This window comes from Ambystoma mexicanum, chromosome 8, assembly GCF_040938575.1.
Source record: "Ambystoma mexicanum isolate Mex_15411 chromosome 8, UKY_AmexF1_1, whole genome shotgun sequence".
Lineage (NCBI taxonomy): Eukaryota > Metazoa > Chordata > Amphibia > Caudata > Ambystomatidae > Ambystoma > Ambystoma mexicanum.
Window position 1 is genome coordinate 1,685,210,891 of NC_090929.1, and position 18,560 is coordinate 1,685,229,450.

General features: G+C 48.3%; 1 long non-coding RNA gene across 1 annotated transcript in view; it reads right to left on the bottom strand.

Annotated features, from left to right (window-relative positions):
- The window catches only part of LOC138473330 (uncharacterized), a 32,917-nt gene extending 24,231 nt beyond the window's left edge, over positions 1–8,686 (bottom strand). The window contains exon 1 of the long non-coding RNA XR_011268758.1: positions 8,357–8,686. This is a non-coding gene — a long non-coding RNA (uncharacterized lncRNA). The remainder of the gene's footprint in view (positions 1–8,356) is intronic.
- Between the last annotated feature and the right edge of the window lie 9,874 nt (positions 8,687–18,560).

The window sequence follows — 18,560 nt, forward strand, 5'->3', positions numbered from 1 at the left end:
TTTCATCTATTACATCCATGCCTTTATGTTGGCTGGGGGCTTTTACCAATGCTATTCAACTGTTGTGGCTCTTAACGTGCTGTCATATGTTTCCGCCTATCTCGCAATCTCTCTGCCTATCAAGACTTCTGCTGTCTCTGCCTTTCTTTGTTCACGCTAGCAATGATTAATTGGGTTTCAGCTCAACTATCCTGTTTTGCCAGTCTTCGTGGTTATTTTCGACTCACGTTCCAGCTCTACCTGTCAGGGTACAGAACCTGGGGTTGTGTGGGAGGTCAGATGTAGGTCTCAGACGTGGCCCAGTGACAAGCAGCATGAAGACACACACACAGGAAACTTTCCAGCATTATTAAAAGCTTTTATGCCCTTTCTGCAGGAAAATGAGCTTCCACACTACCTTTCCCAGCAGACACTGGGCCAAGAACTACAAAACCCTGGACACGTTGGGTGGTGCACACGTGCACATGGTGCACAAGCAGAAGCACGGGGCTTGTGCTCAGATGTCTGACAGAAGCAGACGTGTTTGCAGGAGCTCCGAGCAAGGTGAGCAGCACGAGAGGCCACGCCCCAGCCGACCTACCTCCAGGCCCCTCGCACATGCAAGCTAAGTAGCGCCAGTGCTGGTGAACTTAGCCAGGCGTTGGGGAAGATGCGCACAGTACAGCTAAGCCACGCTGAGGAGCAAATGCCAAGAAGCATTCCAAGTTGTCAGGGGCACACGCAGGGGGCGTCGGCCATATCCTCGAGTCCCCCCTGCTCTATATAAGCTAATTTATTAGCACAGTAGCGTTCCTAGCCACTAACTAATACAGCACAAGGGGGGGGCACCCAGCGATGCTCAAACTCGAATGCAGTGCATATCATTAGTATTTGCTATTAGCCACATGCGCTGCCTATGGAAAGCCATGGCTACAAGACCGCTACTTGTACTGAAGTTGCACCTCGCCACACGCGTCTAGCAGCACATCCAAGGCACATTCTATCATGTGTGATTCTTAACACATGGTCTTCCATTTAACACGGGGCCACATGCGGCTACCTTGCCGCATTAACAGTGCATAAACCATCACTGGGGCAAGCAAAACTATACGAACGATGCAGCAGACAAGAGTGCTTGTTTGGGGAGGAGTCACTAAGTTCGAGACATAATTGGTGTTATGTGTGTGGGAAAAACACACACAAAATAGTAACTCATGCTCTCTTTGCAGCATTGAACTGCTTGCTCCTGTTACCGGACCTGAGAGTGTGCAGGCAGGAGGCCAGCACTCACCCCATGGATAAGTCTCTCTTTTGCTTGCCTTTGAGCCATATTGTACAATGTGCATGAAGTACATGGTTTCTATTATTGAATATGTGTAATTGTCAATAGTTGTATTTTGTATTTTCACTTATTTCCCTTGCCCATCCAGCTCCCCTCTCCTGAGCCTCTTTCCATTTATCCTGAATACCAATGCCTATCCAACCAACGGATCCCAAACCCTATTTCCCCGCCGGGGTCTCGGAGGCATGTGTAAGTTTTACCTTGCAGGCGCCCAGACCGCGGAGGGGGTGGTTGGTTCATGCCACTCCTGCACCTGGAGACTGGAACTGTGACACTACCCATCAGTTGTGGCATCCTCATTGATTATTGTGTACTGAAATTGCTACCCATCCTGAAGAACCATTGTTCAGCTGTGCTACTTTGGTAGTTATTCTATCATTCTGCTTGGACATGTGTTGGCCATATTCAGGTCATCTACTTCCAGGGTTTTTTGGTGCCTACACGCTTTTTCCCTGCTTTGGGGGTTTGGCTCCTTGGAGTTCACTGCGAGTTGATATTTTTACTGGTGAAGGTGGCCTCTGAGGGGGCTGGACCCTATTTACATGAAAGGTAGAACAGGGAAACCAAGGGGTAGGGGGATCCTGAAGCCAGGTAGACTAGAAGGAAGAGGTCAACGGACCCAGACACAGTTCTTCTGAAGGTCATGGTGATGAGTAAATGAGGAAGGGCCTTTTGTTGTTGGACAGTACGCTTGGGCTACAGTGTTTGGGCACTCTCTGACATTGTCATTTTGGGGTACTATGCACATGATGTGTTCTGCTGGTCAATGGCTGTTCCTGTGTTGGGTTTACTTTTCAGGTGTCAGGGGATTGTTGTGGTTTGACATACTGGGGTGTACACATGGCCAATGTTCACATGTGATATGTACAGGACACTAAGGGTCACGTGTTTCACATGCATGTATTGAGTGCATGTCCCTACTGACTCACACACTTACACAATGCTCCACCACACATACAACCACCCTTCCATGCCCACACGTGGACACATATCTTCTTCTCTGGCATGCTGGGTCCCTGCAGCGCATGATCACTTACCATTTGGGGATCGTGTACATGCATCAGTAGGTTATTTTTGTTGCTTGTCCTTTTTATATGATGCTCAAGGTGTATCCTCAACACACTGGATGCTCACAGTGCTGTGTGCTGAGCGGTGTGTTGCAGGAGACACACACAGATAATGTGCATGCCAACAGGTATTCTGTCTTTTGTTGATGGTACCGCTGGTGGCATGCATTTGTGTGTGACTTTGTATGTGTGGGAGGTTGTTGGTCAGTCATTTCATCTGATTCCATGTCAGGTGGGATTGTCTCAGGCCTATTTCCATTTATCACGTTTCACTTTGTTTGTAATTGGTCATGTGTTGTGCTTTTGGCATCCCCTTTTGCTGTTGCATGCCATATCATGGTGTGGCCAACAAGGGTGGTGTGGGTTGGGAGGGTTTGGGTGACATACCACTGATTCTCATGGCCTGTTCTGCAGGGGGGGGTGGGATTTACACCTTGCATGTGTTCTTTTTGGTCACACAGGATTGGTTATGTTTAAGTAGCTAGGGATGCACAAACTGTGGCACTTCTGTGACAACATTCTCAGGGTTGTTAGGTTGTGACAGTTGACTGTCTCTTTGTCATCATCGATTGTCACCTGGTATGTGCCAGGCCTCTGTGCACTCCGCAGGGGTGGGAGTTTAGGTGAAAAATGTGGCCACAGCTGGTTCCGGGCTGCCTCGCCATGTGCCCTTTCCCCTCTCATGAGCAGCGCCTGTGCCTGGGGATGTGGGGGCACCACCATGTCCACCGGTGCATCACGCCGTGTTGCAACATTGTGCAGGACACATGCTGCCAGAATGATCCTGCACACTACTGGGGGTGCATATAGTACCTGCCGCCAGACCGGTGAAGGGAGTGGTAGCGTGACTTGAGCACTCCGAATGTGCGCTCCACTGTGCCCCTGGTTGCAATATGGGCAGCGTTGTATCTTACTTGGGGTGGTGTGGTGGGGTTCCTTATTGGCATCACCATGTGGTTGCTCAGAGGGTAGGCACTGTCCCCTGGGGAGGTCATAATGGTTGTGATTAGTTGGGTTTGTGTATTTGTCTGTGTGTGACATGCATGCATGTGCACAGACATATGTACTCTCCAATGAGTCATGTGTCGCCATGCTTCCCAGCTTCCAGGTCCCGGCTCAGGGCGGACATTCTGTATATGAAACAGTCATGGGTTGAGCCAGGGTAGTTTGCATAGACAGAGATGATGATTCCCTTTGCATCGCATACCACCTGTACGTGGATGGAATGCCAGTGCTTGCGGTTGCGGTAGATGTGCTCAGTGGCCCTAGGTGGACGTAGGGCCACATGGGTGCAAGCTATGGCACGGAGCACTTTGGGGAAGTGTGCCATCCTGTAAAAGTCTTGGACCACGGCCTGCCTTTCTGCGGGTGTTCTGGACATGTATATGAGCCTGCGGACTGAGGGTTGCGCAGTCATGATTGTCAACACCTGGTGTAGGCAGCGTTACTGCGTGGCCTGTGAGACACCCCCAACTATGGCAGTTGTCTGCTGAAATGACCCAGTTGCCAAAAAATGCAGGACATTGAGCACCTTTTCCAAGGGGCTCAGTGCTTGGGAGCACAAGGTGGGTGATGTAAGGTCATCCTCCCACTCCCTGACCAGGTCTAGGATGATATGGGGTGGAAACCTGTACCTGCCATAGACCTGGTCATCAGGCATCCCAAAAAGGCTGATCTGGGGAAAGAAAATGCGTTCCCTGGCTATTCTCCTCCTCCTGCGGTGTCCCACGATCAGTGCTGCGAGAAATGGGACATTCATTGTAGCTGTATATATGTGTTTTTTGTTTGCGCGCACTTTTATACTGCGTGGGTACACTCCCGCCTTCATTCGTGTGGCGGACGTGTTTCCACCTGTGCGTGTCTTTTGGCATGCGGGGGTTTCACATATTCGATTCCATGAATACGTGTTGTTCGCGTGCATGTGGGCCTTCCGTGTATTTCCCAGCAGTACTTCCCCAGTTACGCCTTCTTTTTCATGCGTTGTTCCCCATTCCCCATTCCGCGTGTTCCGCTCTCTTTTTGTTGTGTGCACTACACGTTGTCCACTTTTGCTGTGCGCGTCGCGCACTGCGTTCGGGATGTTGCAGTGATGTGTGCGCCGTTGCGCGCCACGTTGGGATTCTGCGCACATCCCGGGGAAAACACGTGCAGGGCCTTCCATGAATCGCACACGTGCACGTGCGCTTGCTTTTTCACGCTTGCGCCAGCTTGCGCCACGATTGCCAGTGATGTCATCAATGACATTTGTGATGTCATCTTTGATGTCCTGGGTGTTAATGTTAGCAGTGCACAGTGGTGCTGGCAGTTATGGTTGCTTAGCCTACCGTAACTGTCGAACTTCAGGGGTTTTCGATTTTACTTTGAACCATAATGTCACGTTTATAAAGTTTTTTTAGTGAATTTCACAGATTTTTAGTAGTGCAACTTAACCATAACGTCCCTCTAACAGAGATTTTTTTTGTGAATTTTTTGGGTTTTTAGTAGGCCAACTTAACCATAACGTCCCTTTAGCAATGTTATTTTTACTCAATTTTACAGGTTTTCAGTAGAGCAACTTAACCATACCGTCCCTTTTGCAAACTTATTTTGCTAAAGATGATCGGTTTATAATAGTGCCACATAACCATAATATAAAGCAACTTCTGACTTATTTAAACACCTTGCAGAGAATACCACTTGACAATATGCTGGTGTACAGCACGGTAACGTGTCCCAGAATCCGTAAACACTTAACAGTAAGATGTTTGCCTCGTGGACAATCTGGAAACAGATTTTATATTGATGTAGGAACATCGACCTGCAACATTTGCCTTGCACAGTGCCAACATGTATTGGCAGTCAGCCATTAACAATGTAGTACACATTACATACTTTTAGCAAATGTTTTAGTTATCTGAAAATGACATCAGCTAAGGCCATCCCTCCTCCCAAAGAAACAGCAGCACTACTGTAATGAAGGAGCATGACAAACACTGCCCCAACCTTAGAAATAACAAACACACAATAATTTTGCACCGGTCACCCACACCCCCATATCACTGTTTGATGCATCTTTCCACATTTCTGTTTGCAAATGGCTTTATTAGCTGTCCTACCAAAAAAGAAAGCTATCCGTTAACAAAGTAAATGTTGCGTTAAAGGAGAGTTCCGGGACTTTTTTTTTATTGTCCCTACGGTTCGGCCATGTGTTTTTAAGCATAACTCGGTAGATCGTAGAAAACTTTCCTATGGACCTTACCCGACTTTTCGTCCATTAACGCACTCGAAATCAGCCGCCATTTTCTGATAATCCTATCACTTGCCGCATCGCCCTGGCTCACCTGCTTTTGCGGCACTAAATCAAATCCCCCGCCCCTGAAACAGACTTTATCAAAACATTCATATTCCCCGCCTCTATCCGTGACGTGACTGTGCTGCGTAGGCAAACGCACCCAGGCGTCTTCTACGCGACTCCACACAGAACCCGGAAATCAACACAGATCAGCTCACACAACACAGCGCGCCACAATTCGCAATATGAAACTGTACTTTTAAATCAAACCGCAAATAAACATACAGCGACGTATAACGTGGTACCTTACATTTCAAAATGATACACAGGATTTTAAAAGAAAACGTTAACATTTTAGAATTTGTAAATTACTTTTATTTAACAAACAACTGTCAGAGACCAACGGACTAATCCCATTTCCAATTAAAGCGCAGTAATGGTGCTAAGGGCGACACTGAAAATGTTCATGATGAGACACACGCAGTTATTTTTGCATACACAAAATATGCGTTTCTGTTAAAGCACCCGCTTTGTTTGCACAGGTATTTCCAAGACGGCACCATGACCATTGCCTTACACCACCATAAATGATGTTATGTCACTCGTAATCGCTAGTTCAGCATAGGGACAGAGCAGGCCTGGCCGGTCATCCCATAACATTATAATGGACAGGCAGCCGGTAACAAGCAGTTGCATCTGGCGTTGAAAGAAGCCGTCACTCGGCATCTGGAAACCATGGCATGCACAGTACGGCAAGATATAGCTAGGCGAAAAACGTAAGAGTAAATTTGTGTTAATACCCAACCGTTAGGAACAAATTCCAAAACAGGCACAAAGATTGTGGAAAGTAGTACACAAATGGAAGTGGACAAACATGACATTTTAAAGAAATATTAGCGTTGTCCATGGGTACATATAGAGACACCCTACAAACACAGAGAAACAGCAGTCGCCGTAAGGGTTAAAAAAAGAGCAACTACACAGTGAGATGGTAATTCAGTTGTGAAGGCAGCATGAATGGACAAGCAAGAAAACATTACATGTCTTGATGTTACACAAGACCAAAAGAAAGTGCAAACTGATACACAAAGCTATGTGGGCAAGCATAACGTTTGAAAGAAAAAGCAATAACAGTCACCAAGGATGACTCTAGTCATAGCCTGCAAACGCAAACAATGTGCACTCTCTATTCTTGGAGGAAAACTACAACTGCGCAAAAAGATAATCCTTCAGTTACATTGTCACAATTAGTGTTTGGTAATATAAAATTAAAATGCGGCTCGGTGTAGAGTCGTCAAAATTAAACTTACATCATCTTGACAGCCTCCCTTGTTTTTGCCAAAGTCAGACAGCAAAATGTTTGCATTAAAGAATCTTCGTGAACTGATATATCATGTTCCTTACAAGAGCTTTTAAAACATAACATTATCAAATGGTATTTTTTTCCAAGCTTTCATTCCTTGCATAGATTTTGAAGTTTCCCTTTCGCTCAAGGTCAAAAAACAATAGCCCCTTATGGATTGACTTGGATATGTGGGCCTACTGAGCTCTCAAACAAAAAAGCAAATCAACTGACCTTCACTCAGAAGGCAAATACATTCTCACTTTGCAACAACATTTGAGCATCCAATCACGAGAACCGCTACTCCCATACGCCTTGAAAAACCACTGTTTCCATCAAACACTCCAGGTGGCTGCCTCAGATTTCAAAACATGGGACGCCAGTCCGACTTCAATATTAATCTGAAAACATTGTAACACAGACGCATGCCTCGGTCGCCGTACATTGAGCACCAACTTCCACTTTACCGTATGAATTTGGTGGCAAGAAAACACCAATTTTTGGAGTTTGTGCTGCCACATTCCATCCCAACCTAATTAAAGCTCACCTTCGGAAACAGTATTTCATAAGTATAACAAGTGCATTGGTATCTTGTTTTGTATGTGTTACCGGCGATGTCCGTGTACACCAAAACATGAACAAAAGATGGTGGAGCCCTCAAAGAAATCTGATGCACTTCACGCTGTTCCACAACCAATCAGTGAAAGCACCATATGTCCGCAGACATGACGCTATGGATTAGCCAATCGGTTTCTTGTCCGCGGAGCGAACAGGGAAGTGTGACCGCAGAGCGGACATAGATATCACAAATTTTTCCAGACCTACTTTTTGATCGTTTTAAAGAAAACTACTGGACAAATTTTCACCAAATTTACAAAAGCACGCTTTTGGGACCAGGCCGCTGGTTGTGCCGTACATTTGGTGGAAATCCATCCAGCGGTTTGGGCTGTAGGCATGCACAAAGTTTCTCCCCCATTCAGTCTATTGGAAAAAAACATTTTGCGCCCCCTCTATAGTTTTTCTCCCCCTGGACCAAACATCACCAAACTTTGTAATAAAATTCAGAGTGGGCCATATACTTTTTTTGCAAAGATTGGTGAGGATTCCTCCAGGGGGAGCGAAGTTATAAGCCGCCCAAAAAGTGCTCTTCCTATGGAAACAGCAACTTAACCATAACTACATAGCCACTACTGTGGCTGTGTAATATATATTTCCCTTCTGCCATACTGTTCTCCCTCCCCGTGTCCCTTTCCCTTCTTTTCTATCGGCTAGGGCAGCTGCAGTCTGCCCCATCCCTATCTTATTTTCTATCCCCTTTACTCCACTCTTATCTTGGGCATAACAGTATGACTCACCTTAGTCTCTTAGTCTTGACTGTCCAGGTTCTTTTTCGGCTTGAGGAGATGTTCAGTATTCTGTTCATCATCCCATCCGTCCTGGGTTTGGCTCGCCATGTGTTCTCAAAGTGCTAAGACCCCGATCGTGCTCCTTTGCACCTCTTCCATTCTGTCAGGCCCTCCTGGACATTCTGGGGCCGTGTGTTGCTCTCTGGGACCCTCTCTGAAGCTCTCTGGCATTTCAGCAAAGGTAATCAAACAGCAGGCAAGGACGCAGAGTCAGGTTCATCAGGTTTTATTTCATGCCAGGCTGACACAGACCACAAACAGCATCATCGTCAAGTACACGAAAACCCCCAGCCAGCTAAAAACGGAGCTCCCTTTTATATCTCGTCAGAGAAAGATGATTCAAACCCCCACCTTTTCTAAACATGTCCAGGCAAAACTCTTAAATGAACATTCGTGCACAGAGCAATTATTTCTTATCCTTTTAAACCTTCAAAATGAAATGCATTCTGGCACACATCCTAGGTTTTTCCCAGTCACTCTATCCCATATATGGTCATGCATCTGCTTCTCTTGGGCTATTTAGCCCAATTAATTGTCTGTTTTCAGAGCGTTTATCTGGTTTCTGAAGGCACGGTGGCCTTGAATGTTTCAACTTCGGAACTGACTGATGCTAACAAGCTGTGCAGAATGTCTTCATTTATGCACCCATTTTGCAGCATTATCAGTTAAAGGCATTGTCAGTTAAAGGCATTGTCAGTTATATAGATGGCAGAGTTATTTTATGTCTGGGTATAGAAAAAAACCCTTAATCATTTTCCTACTCAATTTTTATAATATGCATTCTGTACCTTGCCTACTTACTAAACCAAACTTAAAGCATTTTTGACTTTATACACATTCTATTTGCATTTTCGACTTTATACACATTCTATTTTTACACATTTACAATACTAAATCATTCCATACACATTTCTCTGCCTACCTTTAAGTGTGGGGGGGCTATCCCCTACTTCATTCAGTTGCGGGTACCACATCTTCATTTCGGCACCCCCTGTACACTTTCCCGTCTTGAAAGTTCTTGGTTGCTAAAGCAATGACTTTCAACCATATCCATGTCCATCCTCCTTGATACTTATCTAAAAAATATTCTATTACAATCCTACAAGTTGTCACATACTAACGCATTGTTATTCTTAAAACAGAACATGTGTCTGTCTCTAAACTAACTTTATCTTCTTTCATTTAAACTCCACTTCCTTTCTCCATTTACTTTAAACTAACTGTATTCCTTAGGCAATTTCACAGCCATTGTGAGAATCAAGAGGTTGGTCAAGCTTTGAGATAACCCATTAGACCATTGTCTCTTCGTATGTCATATCTTGTCTGCAACTCCCACCCCAACAAAATATAATCTCTCCTTCATCTTCTTCTTCTGCCCAAGCATATATATATTATATTTTCCTCTTGTTTACACGTTTTCTTCTTCCGCATTTTCCACTTTACTCGTCTTAGTTTGGCATCGGTGGAGCGTCTGTGTCCTGTCGCCTTTGTCCTTTTCCTTTGAGCTGTTTTCAAGTCAGTCTCCCAGTTTCTTTTGATGCTTAGACCAGGAGTCCATTGTCTTTTTTGTTTCTTTTTCACAAAGAGTTCATTTTTACTCGAGTGTCTCTCTTTCAATAAATACATTGTTCAAATGAGTCCAAAAGAGGGGATGTTTCACCATGGGGGACACAGGGTTAGGGGAGTCTTTTGCTGACACAATTCAGACCATTATCCTTGTCGGGCTTCCACTGGGTTTCTCTACAGCCTCCCTCTTTTCTCACATGGGTCGACGTTAATTTCCCAAGGCATACAGGTCTCTCGACGTATACCTGTAATGTAAAACTGAATGAGTTTATTTTGTAAAATAAACATGTCTCTTCTATTTAACACATTTCCTACTAAACCTCTCTTCTTCACATTGGCTCTCATGTCCTACCTCCTAAAAAATCACAAGACATTCCCTCTTATTGAACACCCCTGCCTCCTAGAAAAAGTTACAAGACATTTTCATTTAAACATTTTCCTTTTTATGGGTAATTCTTGCCTTACTAACAAAATACCCCCATCCCTAGTTCTGTGTCAGCTGGCTAGAACCTGAGTTTGTTTCAATAATATACAATACATGTCCTTCATGGAACAAATTTTCCCCTTGAGGGTGACTCAGGCAACCCTAAGGAGAGAAAAATAACAATTAAAGAAAGACGTCTTCTTCTTTTCTGGTCTTCTAGGCACATCCGTAGCAGATGACAGAAACGTCCTTGGGGATCCCTGGTGTCTGTAAAAAGTCAAAATAGGACCAAAAGTCATTTGGGCACTGGTAAGGGGTCAGGCTTTCTTCCCAACTTCAACCCTTTCTTCCTTTTCTGCTATCAAAAACTACTTTCTAGATCATTCTCCCCTATTCGTTGATGCACATAAACAACTATTTTCCAACGACCCCGCAGGATACTTAGTTTAGGTTTGGTTCTTTGCTCAGCTTAGCTGCACGTGCTTCCTGGTTAGCAGTAAATACTTGCTGGTCAGCTGCAAGTGCTTCCTCAGCTCAGCAGTCATTCTTCCTTTTCACTTCTTGTCTTTTGTTGGACCATGGTCTTTGCTTGTGCTTTGCATTCATCCTATGAAGACGAAACAGAGGCGTTTCGCTGCACACTGTCCCTGCCTAACTTAATCTAGTCTACCTCTGTTTTTCGAGACCATGGCACCAATTCTTACTATGTGCCTCCATTTTTTATCGTACCCAACAATGTTTGCCTCTTCTAATAATTGCATACCCCTATCACATCAACCTTCTTTGACATTATGAACACAAAAATAATCACTCACCTTCAATTTAACTTTTCTGTGGTTGTCTGCAATGGCCATGTTGTCATCTATTTTCTACTCTTTCCATACCTAATTGCACCTATCTTGGGAAAAACAGCTAAACACTTGAAGACATTGATGGGGTAATTCATAGAATTTAGCGCACAAGTGGCGCACGCGGCTGGCGCACAGAGTGCACGTGCGGCAGTCTGCGCCAGCCACGTGGGCCAAAACCCATTTTAGCGCACAGCATATTCATGGATACTTACATCCATAACCAGCCGTGGTGCACAGTGGCACAGCGACCCTGCAGCATCGCCAGTTACGCTCCCAACCCCGCCCCATGCGCCAAAAACATTGCACAAATGCAGTACATGGCGCAAAGGCCAGTGGACCAGCATACAGCCCCCCAACCACGAAAACGCATGGAAAACTCCCCACGCACCCCATGGAATACACGTACCCCGCTCGCGCCAGCGAAATCGCTTGTAAAACTCCCTGCGCTCCCCACGGAATACACGTACCCCGCTCGCAGCAGCCAAATCGTGTGTAAAACTCCCCGCACACCCCTCGGAATACACTTACCCCGCTCGCGCCCGGCCTATCGCGTGTGAAACACCACGCGCACCCCCGGAATACACATACCCCGCTTGCGCCAGGCCTATCGTGTGTGAAACTCCAGGCGCACCCCCGGAATACACGTAACCCGCTCGTGCCAGGCCAATCGAGTGTAAAACTCCCTGCGCCCCCCTCCGAATACGTGTACTCTTCTCGTATCATGTAAAATGTGTGTAAAACGTCCCCCCTGTGGTGAGGGCTGCCTGTGGGGTATGGAGAGGGTGGATGGGATGCCTGCGGGACATGGGGAGGGTGGATGGGCTGCCTGCGGGTCAGGATCATGGTGGATGGGCTGCCTGCGGGGTATGGGGAGGGTGGATGGGCTGCCTGTGGGTCATGGACTGGTGTGATGGGCTGCCTGTGGGGCATGGACTGGGGTGATGGGCTGCCTCCAGGTCATGGTCATGGTGGATGGGCTGTCTGCGGGGCATGGGGAGGGTGGATGGGCTGCCTGCAGGGCATGAACTGGGGTGATGGGCTGCCTGTGGGGCATGGGGAGGGTGGATGGGCTGCCTGTGGGGCATGGGGAGGGTGGATGGGCTGCCTGCGGTTCATGATCATGGTGGATGGGCTGCCTGCAGGGCATGGGGAGGGTGGATGGGCTGCCTGTGGGTCATGGACTGGGGTGATGGGCTGCCTGTGGGGCATGAACTGGGGTGATGGGCTGCCTGCAGGTCATGGTCATGGTGGATGGGCTGCCTGCGGGGCATGGGGATGGTGGATGGGCTGCCTGCGGGGCATGGACTGGGGTGATGGGCTGCCTGCGGGTCATGGTCATGGTTAATGGGCTGCCTGCGGGGCATGGGGAGGGTGGATGGGCTGCCTGCACGTATTCCAGGGGTGCGAGTGGACTTTCATATGTGATTACACTAGCGCAAGCGGGGTACGTGTATTCCGGCGGTGCGTGGGGAGTTTCATGCGCGATTTGGCAGTGTGTGTCCTCCTGGGTGTGCCCCCCCTCCCCATGCCCCGCAGGCATCCCACACCACAGGGGACCACCCCACACCCTTGGCCATGCCCTGCAGGCAGCCCATCACCCCATATCATGCCCCGCAGGCAGCCCACACCACAGGGGATCACCCGACACCCCTGGCCATGTTCCGCAGGCAGCCCATCACCCCATACCATGCCCCACAGCACATCACCCCATACCATGCCTCGCATGCAGGCCACATGGCACCATGCACTTGGGAGCCCCGACTCATGTCCCCCACCCCACCCAGCCACCATTGATGGGCACCTGCCAGCAGGCCCCGACTCATGTCCCCCACCCCAACATCCCCCCCACCATTGCCAGGCACGTGCCAGCAGGCCCCAACTCATGTCCCCCATGAGTGGTCAAAGCAACTGGACACCTGCAGATGGCTGACGTGCAGGCACCAAATAGCAGGGCACGTGGCCAGTAGACGGGCAGGCAGCAGCAGATGGCCGGTGGGAGTCGGCTCAGGGATCTCAGGAGCAAGAAAATTGCCTTCTGGGCAGGAGCGTGGTCTTCCGTGTGTTGTCGCGTGGCCAGCTTGATATGGAGTGATTTGGCACGTGAAAGAACAGGACGTCAGTGTGTAATTCGAGGAAAGGCCCTTAGCGCGTAAGCCCGTATGTGATCTAACCCCGCGGGCGTTTCCCTCGGGTGATTTGTGATTCAGCATGTGAAAAAACAGCACGTCTGCGTGTTAATGTGTGTAATTTGAGGAACTGGCCCAAGTGCCTAAGTGACGTGATGCGCGCGAGCATTTCCCTCGGCACGGGTTAAAGGTGAGCAGGTCGCAGCAGTTCCCTGTACGTGCCTTTCGTGGAAACCGATGCGTGTGTTGCTACTTTTGGTTGTTTCACGTGCCATCACAACTTCACAGCGGATCAAGGACGTATCTCTTCTTTTGGCAGGGGTATTGGCTACAAGTGTTTTTCATTACCACGCTAGTCAGACGGTGAGTCGCGCATGCTTTTTTTCCAACTGTGGGTCCCCCTGTGTATCAGGTCATAGTAGCCTGCGTGTCCCACAAGTACATGTTTTTCATGTCCCTGGGTGCCACCGCGTACTGCGGGAGGTTAATTCCACACACGTGGGCTACCGGGGGTTGCATGCACGGTTTTACTGCAGTTTTGGGGTGCCTGAGCGTCGCGAGACCCGTCACTTTATCACCGGGGTCACATACAGCCTTGCAGGTGCACAGGGGTGCTGTTAACATCTAGTATCCCACCCCAATTGCCCAGGACAATTGTTGTGTACACCTCCCATTGGCACTACTACATCTGTGCCGGCACTACTACATCTCTGCCATGGTTGGGAGGCCACGAAAGGTGAGGGGCGCCTCAGCTGGGCGTACTGCATGTGGCGGGCGTGGTCAGGGACGTGCCGGGGTGACCAGGGAGTAGGGGGACTCCAGGGTGTCCAGGGTGGCTGCAGAGGGGGAAGAGGCAGGGGTGCGCCACTTCGGCATGATGTGGTGCCACGTGTTGGTGCAGTCATGCCACCAGCCCCTCTGGTTCTGGGAGAAGCAACTCTTGCATCTGGCACTGGCACCCATGTGACCCGGCAGTCCGTTTCATCAATTGTCACTTGCCCAAGGGTAGTGGTAGCTGCAGGTGCAGCTGTGGACACCACCACCCAGGCTCAGGGTCTGCCATTGCATGCTGCTTTGGAACCTCAAGAGTCCCAGAATGATTTCCAGGAGGTCAGGAGGCCAACGGTAAGTGCACACAGGGCTGCCCTGATTGAGGCACATGTCCCTGGGGCAGTATTGTCATCTGCTGCCCCGAGCAGCCGGGTGTTGGCAAGTGCATGGGCAGATGCAGCCAACACCATCCCGGCTGTGAGTCTACCATCCAAGGCAGTCCCGGTCAATGACCTTGGCATAGCAGATGTTGCCCACAGGGTCGAGTCAAGGGCACCCGGCAGCCACCGACGCAAGTCAGGGCTTCCGTCCTTGTTCCACCTGCCACTCCGTCGGTTCAATCCACCAGCGCCACTCCCCCTACTGATCAGTGCGGCATTTGCCAGTCAGGGTCCGGATCACTGCCCAAGAGGAGGAAGGTTGCATCTGCACAAGAGGCTGGGACCCCACACACGGCTCCGGCCTCCGGCACGTCGAGGAAGAAGCCTTTCTGCAAGCAGGAACTGGACTTCCTTGTGGACTACGTGTTGGAACACAACCGTGATATGCTAGCAGGCCCGAATTGTCACACTACGGGTGGCTATTGTTTTTCCCACTGGAAGCATGTTGCGGAGGATATCAGTGCATTCGGACATGAGGTGCGCACAGCTCAGGAGTGCAAAAAGCGTTGGGATGACAGCCAATGCTGTGCTAAACTGAAGCACACCTCCAATTATACCATGACTGGGGTGACTGGCGGTGGGCCACCACCTCAGGAGGAAGAACTCACTCCGTACGAGTTGATCGCTGCGGAATTCATACCGGCAGAATTGTACTAAGGAGTGGGAGAGATACAGGACTTTGATGCCCTGTCCAGTGAGTGTTGTTGTGTGTTTGTCCAGCCCATGTGTGGATTGCTTGTGTGATGTGTTGTGCTTGACTGCCAAACCTAACAATAAGAGACCAACGGAGTAATTTAACGATGCCTGGACCTAACTCCACTGAAGCCTTCTAGACAATAAAAGACAAAAAAGGGGCCAGTCGTCATCCTCCTGTATGAACGCAATCCTTTCTGCCAAGCCTCGGTCCATGGACCAAATAGGAACCAAGTCATAAGTTGTGAAAAATATCAAAGTGTAATTTATTAAAAAAACACACAATATAGATGTCACCATTAAAAAAACAAACATCACATTAAAAAAGTGTAAAACATAGTGCACTTTTTCTGAAACATACAGTACAAAACAATGATAAATGCTCCAAATCAGTTTAAAAAAACAAATAAAAAACAACCTGCTTTGGTGTCACCTGTACACCTCAAAACTCCTGTCTATACAAATCTACCCAGTACAATTTGTAATAAACAACACAATATACCGAGTGTATAGCAACACTATGGTAGGTAGCACCTCAAAAAGCCAACCATTGTTTGTTTTCAGAGGTTCCCTTTTAATGTCAGCTAATCGTCTACCCTTCTAACTGCTACTAGGGTGACTGTAACCACTCGCTTGGTTAATGAACAGCACCTTTCAAGCTCAGGGTACTTTGATGCCCGACATGTTTCGTTCATATAAATAAATGGCGATGGTTCTATGAACTTCTTCAGGGGATCCAAAAATGCCCACTATACACATACAACAAAACTGCACAGGAATCGCTATTAAGCCGCCGTGGAGGTGAGGTCAATCCAAACGCTGAATCCACTTTCAAGTTATGAAGACCTACTGTATACCACAACCAGCAAAAAATTGCCAACATGTAATCAATACAACATGGTTCAGGTAATCAGGGGAGCGTCTCACCTGTAGACGGTTAACACATTATTTCGCAATAGAAGGAGGAAGGGGTTTAACCCAGCCTGCTCAAAGAACATATGCTGGTATGGCGTGCAATCCTTGGATGGCACCAATTCACTCGGGACCGTAACCCTGTCGTAGGACTCGGGTTGCAGTTCAATAACGAAGTCAGAAACTTCTGCCAGACTGGTCCGTGTGTAATGTTACTCCTTCTCGCGGCTCCCAATGTTCCATGCTATGTGTAAATGGTTCTCATGTGCGAGTCATGCAATGCTTCACTGATGCGTGCCTGTTGTGCAGCATGCTGTACATGTAGAGCAGACGGGTTCTGTCCTCATCACCACACTTGCATCCTACTCACATGCTAGTCACCCGGCTGCCCCTCCGGTCCATGTACCAGCTCACTGCCCCTTCTGCATGTAGCCTGGGGTGTATTTCCACTCAGCACTGGGACTATGTCATCGCATGACTTTCGTGCATGTGTGTTCTGCCTGCATGCAGGTACTCCACGTAGGCATGCTCCCTTGCACCTCCACCCCCCTGCAACCCAATTTCAACATGGCACTGGTGGGTATCATGTTGGACTACTGCAATGCCTGTTCCATGCTCCTGTGACATGCACACTTCCCCCTGCCAACCTGTCAAACACATACAGTGGGGTACATCCTTTGTCCTTGATGCAGGGTGTCTCACTCGGGTACCTCCCCTGTTTCAGGCCCCCTGACCCTGTCAACTGGTGTAGTTTCTTCTACACAAATGGGTGTACTACTGAGGGTTCATCATGTGTCCTGCTCACTGTCCCATTCTCATCTGCTGTGTTGTAAATTGACTCAGATGATGCAATTGACGCTAGTCAACACTGTCTGCCAATACACAGTTCTCTGGTTAACTTTTCGCTGCCATGCAATGCCTCCCTGCATTTTCACTAAGGGGGTGGGGGTTGCCTGTAGCCATGCAACCCATTGCATGCACATTGCACGTGATGCCTGAACTTGCCCTTACACTGCCTTCATGTTTATTGATTGACATCATAATGTACTTTTTCATGTAGATAGTCGGTCGGTAGCGTACACATGTTCTGCACTGCACCAACCCACTTCTGAGCCGTGTTACACCATTCTACATGCCTACTCACTGCTGCAATGTCAAAGTCACCTGGCATGTATGATCAGATTGTCATCCCTTCACTGTCATGAAAGCCACGGGCACAGGTGCATCCTGTGACACATGTACTCAGTATTGGAACCCCTAGTGGGTGTTTTGCAAAGTTGATTGTTCAATCTGCGGCCTATACCAACTGGTATAGGCCGCAGATTGATTGTAGCCTGCCAATCTGGTTGTAATGACTGTGGAGCTGCCTTCACGTGTATGTGTACACTTTCACATACATCGAAGCAAGCAGCGTTGTAGGTGCTTGCTTTGCTGTATAGGTTGCAGTTCATAATCACCATACGGGTGTATATGGGCACGTGTGTTCTTGACAACTTTCACATGTACATATGCAAGCAGCTTCAACGTTGTGTAGTGCAACATTGCAACTACTCACTCATGTGTGTGTGAAGGTGTTAATTTACACGTGTTCTCTCCAGATTTTTTTTAATGACTAAAATGTAGTTGATTGACGTTAATGCTGCTGCGATTTCAGCATTGCACCCGTTATGTTCAACTGGCACAATCCTGAAGGTGCACTGTGGTGCAGTATGTGTACGCCCAGGCCCACTTAGCTAATCTCCTGGGGCGTGCCTGTGATGATTTGACACACTGAATATTGGTTTAGGGCACATTCATAGCACAATGTGCTCAATCAGGCCCTGAGGGGTGTTCTGGAGGCTTTATGGCTGGCAGCTCGGACCATACTGTGCGTTATGGTCCCTCATGCCTGGTTGCAGGCCCTCGCTTTGCTCAGAAAATTCACTATGTCTACATGGCCCATGAGGCCCGGTACGGGCAGAGCTGCAGATGGATGAAGCTATATTGGTGATGATGGATTAGTGATGCATGTGTACATGCATATTACGTGTATCATTGTGTGTTTGGATTCACTTGCAGCTGTGGCCATTTTGTAGTTCAGACATGCTTATGGTATGTGCCATCTCTTTGTTGCCATCTGTCTTTTCTGCCTGTGACATGTGCATGACAGAGGTGGTGTGTGATGGAGCTGATATACTACATTCTGTACATGTGCCGGCTTCGGCCCCGCAGGTGTCAAGCCCAGCAACGTGGTGGCCGTCCACCACCGGGGTATACAAGGGTAGAGATCCATGTGTGCCAATTCCGAACAATAGGGGGCAGCAATTGATAAGATCGCTCAGAGCATGGAACGTGTGGCCCAATCCGTTCTCCCCCCTGCCAGACAGGTGC